Source organism: Pseudomyrmex gracilis, unplaced genomic scaffold (assembly GCF_002006095.1).
Source record: "Pseudomyrmex gracilis isolate BER0280 unplaced genomic scaffold, ASM200609v1 scaffold_662, whole genome shotgun sequence".
Classification (NCBI taxonomy): Eukaryota; Metazoa; Arthropoda; class Insecta; order Hymenoptera; family Formicidae; genus Pseudomyrmex; species Pseudomyrmex gracilis.
This window is the reverse complement of record NW_018021246.1, coordinates 4340-12694: the sequence shown is the minus strand read 5'-3', so window position 1 is coordinate 12694 and position 8355 is coordinate 4340. Positions and strand designations below refer to the sequence as shown.

At 31.8% G+C, this 8355-nt stretch overlaps 1 pseudogene; it reads left to right on the top strand.

Moving 5' to 3' along the window:
* Nucleotides 1-5097: 5097 nt before the first annotated feature.
* LOC109861254 lies at nucleotides 5098-7633 on the top strand (annotated as a pseudogene).
* Nucleotides 7634-8355: the final 722 nt, after the last annotated feature.

Here is an 8355-nt window from a genome sequence, read left to right as displayed (position 1 = left end):
ACAAAGCCACAAAGTAGCAGACACATTGGTCAATTGTGATACTTGATAAATATCCGTCTGCTTCTGGATGATTGTTTGCCATATGGAAAATGGTATAAACAATGAATGTCCATGAGTGTCTCCGATAACTATTTCCACATACGAGATTGGATCAACACTTCTAATTTCATAATGCATTTGTACGCTGTTGATGTTAACGCAAACCGTCTTCCCAAAATGCGAGTCGCCTGATGTGGTGAAGATGCTGTTGATACTCACACAGAACATGACGTCTATTAGAGATCCATACAACATCCACAGCTCCATCTCCATGATGGATGATGGATGGACGTCTAATGCATATCTATTGTGGTGCGTATTACATCACGAGCATACTGCGCGGCAGTGAGGCAGCCTTAAACTCGGCGCCGGCAGCCGCCGCAGATCGACTAGTTCGGCGCGTCGCCGCGGCGTGGCGCACGACGGCAGTTCACCCGCAAGCGACATTTCCCCCGACGGTTACATAAGACGGCCGTCGGCAGGCAAAAAAATCATCAGCTCGCGATAAAACGCTTGAGCACAGATCTCCTAGAGATCTCTTTTCTCCAGTATTGGAGAACAATTTAAGGCATTCCGCCACAAGATCTTAGATACACCGGAACAGAGCCTCGAACATCCGGGTCAGCAAAGCCGAAGTCTCCAAGTCCAGGAGTTCCTACCGTTGAGGCTCATCCCGATAGACTTCTCGCCACCAAAAGATCAACCACTGACGCCGTCCGCCTCATTAAAGGATCGACCACTGACGCCGTCAGCCTCACCAAGGGATCGATCACTGACTCCTCCAACTGTCCAAATCAAAGAATATCGACACGCCTCTACACAGACCAATCGCCGGAGGACTCGAGGACGAAGACAGCGGACGTGAACGGCCGAACAATCGTGCCAGGTCGACACCACCCGGCCGATTCCAGAGGCGGCTACGACGTCCACTCAGACGGACCCGGGCGACCTAGCACCGCCGTCCTTACCTCCCTGGGTCAACAAGGAGTGGCGACTCACAAACACCGAGCCGAGAATCTTCTGGAGAGAGAAGCCTCAATAAACGGTCTTCATCAGGAGCGCTACACAACCGGCCCTTTTCAGGGCCCCCCTTTTATAAAACCCAAAAGTTAATTTCTGCCTGTCCATAGTGTAAATATAAAAGTTCACTTCTATAAAAAAACTTTTATCTTCTACATGCCTACAGCCTTGCTCCTCTCTCCTCGCTGCTTTCACTACCGCTGCAGAAAACTTTCCGCCGCCTAACCAAATCTATGCTACGTCTACTATAGATATCCGTAAAAAATCTATTATGGACATCCATTAGACGTATATTATAGATATTTAATAGATATATTTTTCAAGACTTAATAAATTATTAAAAAATATATTTGCCGTGCTTTTCATTATATTTACCTAACTGAGCGTTTATTATTGCATAAAAAATTTTATGTAGCTCAGTGCGATATTTATCTCTATGATAAATGACAGATAGACGTATAAATGGATGTTTATATTAAATCCATTATTATTTTGGAGAACTTATTTAATTATTAATAAGAGTGATGATGCTATGTGGGCAGTACGCACTAGTACAGGACGCAGGCTACCGACTTCGCTGTTTGTGTTTGTGAGAAAAGTGAGAAAATAAAAAATGTGCGCGTATGATATAATAAAAAAAGTAACATCGTCAATTATTTTCGAAAGCGGACTGTCAATTTTAGAATAATCCACTGAAGATGACTTAATAAAAAAGTCGAAACGTTTGGATTTAAAAAGAATCAAATTCTTAACCTTCTTTGCATAACAACCCGCATTTGGTTCGATTTGCCCACTTCACAAATTAGATTGAAATTTTTGTTACAAACCGGAGATCTACCTCAACTCATTACTTATTAAAAAAAGTAAGTATAGAAATCTTATTAATTTTATTATTATTATTACAATTATATTAATATTTTATTTTATTATTTTTGTATATTTATATATACATATATAAATACATATATATACATATATATATATGATGGCCATTGCACGTGACAAAATTTAGTTGTAATCGTAAGATTGTATATACAGTAAGGTGACCAACCGTCCCAAATTAGGAGGGACAATTCCACATTTTAACTCTTTGTCCCACTTCACAATGCGTCCCACAATTTGTCCCAAATTAAAGACATGATTTTGAATTGTCCCTCTTTTTTTAGATGTACATATTAAATAATCATTTGAAAAAATGACAAAAAGAAATTATTGAGCTACCATTCAGTGATGCCAAACTCGAGTCTCGGTAGCAGTGGAGGGGATGCGTATCGTGTCACATGCTACTGAAGCTCGAGTCTGGCATCGTTGCTATCTAGAAGTACGTCAAGTACGACCACTTACTGAACGCTTGTAAACGGTCGTTTGTGATTGGTATATGTTTTTATACTCTTTTTTTTTAGTTCAAAAAGATACTGGTTGCAAAACTTCTTGTCAATACTCGGATGTTAACTGCTTCTAAAAGTAAGAATCACAATTCAATTGCTCACTGAGCGCTTTGTTTCCTAACCTGAACGCAACCTCTTTGAGATTNATTTTTCTAACTTTTAGAGTAAAGTTGATGGGAACATGTTACTATATAACGTTTCATTTTCTATCAATATACGATGTTATCGTGTATTGAGTATTCTCCTACATAATAAACGTGTTTGAGATAAATGTGATATTCTTACGTGATAAATATTAAGTTGAAAAAAGAAACAGAAGAAGTTTTACGATCCCACAAGTAAGTTAAACTTTTTTTATTGGATATTATTGTGTGTGTGTGTGTGTGTGTGTGATATATCATACTATTTTGTTTATTTTTCAGAAAATAAATTGAAACTTTACATAAAATAGAGAAAGAAAACAGGAAGCAAAAAAGAAAATGTGTGTTTATAAATGATAAACTGAAAAAAGAATTTCCTAATTTTAAATTGTTTAAACCAAATTCACAAAGTGACTTACAACGTAATATTTGTTCAGGACAGTTTACAATTCAAAGTGGTGGACGATACGATATTACAAAACATATTTTATCGGAGAAGCATAAGAAATGTTTAGATATTGCAAGTTCATCCTCAAAAGTACCAGATTATTTTAGAAATTATCAGTTTAATGATCAGGAAAAATATTTGATTGTTAAAGAAGGCACTTTTGCATATCATAATATTATGCATTGTCAGAGTTTTCGTTCGATGGATTGTACATCAAAAATTATAAAAAAGTTATTTGAAAAAAAATTTGCATTAGGTAGAACAAAGTGTGAAGCAATTATAACAGATGTGTTTTTTCCATTAGCTAAAAATGAAGTTAAGGAAGATTTAAATAAGTGTAACTTTATTACTATATTCTCAGATACTTCAAATCACAAGGACATCAAACTATTTCCAATTTTAGTACGATATTTTCATTTTGAAAAAGGAATACAAATAAAACTTCTGAAGATGTTATCAGTTACTCAGGAAACAGCTGAAGTGTTATCTAATGAAATTATAAGATGTTTAAATGAAGAAAATATAACAGAAAAATTAATTGGAATATCTGCAGACAATACTAATACTAACTTTGGAGGTAAAGAACGAAAAGGTCGAAATAATATTTACAAAAAAATAATTAATCACGTTGGAGGTAAAAATATTTTTAGAGCTGGCTGTTGTTGTCATATTTTAAGTAACACTATTCAAACTGCAGCAGATACATTGCCTGTTTCCATTGAATTACTTATAATTAAAATATACAGTCACTTCCACATTTATACTGTTCGATGTTCAAAACTTGCTGAAATATGTGATAATGCTGACATTGAATACAAGAAAATATTAGGACATGCTAGAACTAAATGGCTATCTTTAATGCCTTCTGTTGAAAGGTTATTAAAACTATATAAAGCTTTAAAACAATATTTTTTAGAAGAAATTGAAAACTGCCCATTAATACTAAAAGAATTTTTTAATAATCCACTGTCCGAAGTGTGGTTACTGTTTATTCATAGTGAAGCTGCTATCTGTCATAATGCAATATTAAAAATTGAACGATTAACTGCAACAATTATGGAAATATATAATGTTATTAACGATGTAATTGATAATTATAAATATCGATTACAAAAATCATTTAAACCGTTAAGTATTAAAGCTTAGCTTGCTCAGTTAACTAAACATGATAATTTACTATTTAAAAAACATTCAGAAATCTTTTATGCAACTTGTGCAAATTATTTAAGTTCTTGGACTGGCCATCTTGATAAAGTTAAATATTTTTATTGGTTATTATTAAAAACTAAAATTGAATGGAATAGTGTTCAAGAAACAGTTCAAATGATAGGAAAATCATATTCATTTATAACAATTGATGACAATAATTTAATTAATGAAATAAGAAGAGTAAATATATATGTTTCTGATAAAAAATTAAAAAATTGGTATGATAACAATAAAGATGTTCATCAACGATGGACAGAAATATTTCAACATTTTGATTAACAGCACATTGACACAAAAAATTTAAAAATACTCGTGGAATTTGGTTTATGTCTCCCAGGAACAAATGCTTGCGTCGAACAAGTTTTTTCTTTAATTAATCAAATATGGACTCCTGAAAAAACACAATTATTGGTAAAAACAATGGAGGCCATAATAAATGTAAAATATAACTTTCACCTAACATGTGAAGAGTTTTCTGATTTTTTATTAAAAAACCCAAAGATTATAAAAAAAATACACTCAGTAGAAAAGTACAACTTTAAAATGTGATTTCGCAATTTAATACTTTTATGTTGCAGTATTAGTTAAGATCTCATGTGATGTTAAATATTATTTAAAAATATAATATATTATATAAANTTGTATAAATTTTTTATTTAAAAATGTATTTTTTATTTAAAAAATTTATGTATGTAAAATATATATGTATAAAATATTATATAAAAATTTATTTACAAATATATTTTTCAGTAAAGTAATTTATGTATGTAAAAATGTTCTGTTTTTAAAATGTCCCTCATGCGCTAGGAGTTGGTTACCTTAATATACAGGTTATGTACTGTAATTGTCAGAGAGAGGATGTTTTAAAGACATTTTGTCTTGTCGCAGAATTTCACTGATTGTTTCGCAAATTTTCGTTCCCCGTGATCAGATTCGGTGCAGTATCACGTGGTCGAACGATCTCTGGCTCCGATTTGAGTCAGGCGATGTCTAAGAGCGTGTTTCGGACAAACGTAAATTGTGAGGTATTATAATTAGAGAATATTGAGATAAGAATGGCTGATAAAGTGACGAAGACGTTACGAGATGTCGTCAATAATAAAGACACTGAGAGCATGGTGCATCGTAGACGCCGAGATTGACGGCGATGACGAGGACTCGGATGAGGTTATTGTTCCGGAACTTCAGGGTACATCCAAATGGACAAATTACATACATGGCTGGCAAACTAGATTTATTGTACTCAAAGATGGTACTTTGTGTTATTACAAATCCGAGCAGGACAGGATTTGGATTTGGATATCGTGGCTTGACTAGTTTGTAACAAAGCTAATATCAAGGTAAGAGAGTTATGTATGACAATTCTGCATTGTATATCTGATAATTTGAACACATTATGATTCAGCAGTTAAGATAATGAGTTTGTGTTAAGTAATTTATTTTTCTTAGGCACATCAATTTGATAAATGCAGATTTGATGTGTCTGTTAATGACTGCTTAGTCTGGTATTTAAGAGCAAGCAGTCCAGAAGAAAAGCAACAATGGGTAGATGTTTTGAAGTCTTATAAGGTAATTATTTAAACTATTACACGAAATTATTTTGAAATGATATATGTGTGTTTGTATATTGATAAAAAAGCCTGTGTTGTTTTAATTTGCTTACAAAATGTTTTTATTTTATTACTTAAAAACTCTGGAGTATGTAAAATGAAAATTAAGATGTTGGTTTGCATTTAATTAAAGACTAATAGAGTTTCTGTTTACACAAATTTCTCAAAAAGTCCGAATCTGGTCATGGAAGCGAAAATAGTCTTAAATGACATGGTAGTGCTATTTCACTTGTGTCCAACACACAATCAACAACAAGCGCTGATAGCTTCAAGCATGGTATTCGAGGACTGAAAGAAAAATTAGCCGAAATAGAAATATTCAGAGACATTCTGATAAAGCAGATTGATATCTTGCAAAAGTATTTTGATAACTGTGCAGAAAATGCTAAGAATANTTTCAAGAAAGGTAATAATTCTTAGTTTTTATATATCTTCCTTGTTAAATGTTACATGATTTTAATATAATGTAGATTAATGTTTCATCACTCTGATAGGAAACTATTTATACAATTATGTGACGAAATCTTGCACTAAAATTGTAATTTGCAATTATACAGACATATTTTAGGAAATAGATGTAAAAACATTGATCTTTTCTGAAATATTTGTAGTTGTTTGCAAAATTACTTTCCAAATCCTATTTCGGCAAAAGAATAACGATATGGCGAATCATCTTAGCAGTATATTTGCAAAATTAATTTTACAAAGAAATTGTCCAATAATTGAGAAAAGAAATTCAGCTATGTGATGTTTAAAATATGTAGAAAAATGATTGCATATAAAAAAATGCAAGAAATCGTCATCACTCATGATGTCATATTTGTGCAATATTTTCACACTTTGCCTATTGGAAGTATATATTGTGGAAATGCATAACGACTTTTTCGCAATTTTCGACAAATATTATTTACAAAATTTTATTTCGACAAAACTGTTGCGTTATGGCAAATCACCTTAGTGCAATCATTGCAAAATTGTCGCCATTCATGATGCCATTTTTGTGCAATATTTTCACAAATGTGCCTATTAAGGCAATGTTCTATTTAAAATAAATTTCAGAAAAGAAAGTTGAGACATCGTTTTATCAAGCTGAACAATCAGTGGATTTCAAGGGAGAAGCAATAACGTTTAAAGCCACTAGTGAAGGAGTAGCAACTTTACAACATTGCGTAGAAGTGATGGTGCAAATGGAGGATGCATAGCGTCGTAGATGAAAGAAAGATGGTCGAGAAAAAACGGAAGTTACAAGAACTTTATAAGGCTTGGAAAGATCGAGTTGCCTTGCATCATAACGGCTCTCCGAGACCCAGAGTGTTTATTCATAGAGGTCTTGACCATGAGTTTGGTTTATTATTTATATTCTAGTTTTATCTATCGTTATAAGTTTTGTTTTATTATATATTTAATTGTAGCTAGGGAGAGATTTATAATGTCTATAAATATACTTATAAGTTATAATATTTATTAGTTAACGTATATAGCATTTCGCAAAATATCAACGAATATAATAGAAAAAGATTATCCAAAATATCTTTATGTATCATCTACATAGATAGAAAACTATCTTTATGTAACGATTGCGAGATTCTTATGCTCGGTGAAGTTCAAATATCACGAATCTTTCTGCTTCACAAAAACTTGCTCGTGTGTTATATAATACTTCGAAAAAATATAGATATATCTTATATATTGAAACTTTCCAGTTTTATAAACAAACTTACAAATTTAAGCCGAATGCCTATTTGGATCAGTATTTGTGGTACGAGGATAAGAGACAATTCTTCCCGCCGTAAATATGATTAATATGAGTTTAATTGAAATATAATTTAATAATTATTTAACTAAAAATGAATTTTTACTTGTAATAAAATAAATTATATAAAATTATATAAAATAAACTATATAAAATTTAATATAATAAAAAATCTAATTTTTTCTTGAAATTTAATTAAATACTTATAGCATAAATAACATTTTAAAGATCTAAAGATAAATTATATACAGATTTAAGATAAGTTATATACAGATTTAAGATAAATTATATATATATATATATATATATATATATATAACATTTAAGATTTAAGAATAAACGCAGAAATGTAATACTAGCCTTAGACCATAACATCGCTACTTATATGACGGCAAAGAACAACGTTGTCATTAATTACAAAAATATAGGTCACACTAACAGCTATATAGGATTATAATAGGTCTGCAGTTTGCGTCCTTTATCAGTATTACGGACTAGTGTTGAATCTACTGATACTGGGTATCTGCAGCGAGCCAGCAAAATGGCCTGTCCGCCGCAAATGCCGAATGACTTTTTTACTTGTTAAATGTTGCTTCCGAAACAGCGCATTTTATTTGATTATACTTATTAAATGTTGCTATATAAAATTGAAACACGTTATATAAATTTTATATATTCTATGAAAGAGTTTAATAAAGAGTTGTAAGAGTTGTTTTATAATCAAGAGTTGTATAATATAGTAAATATA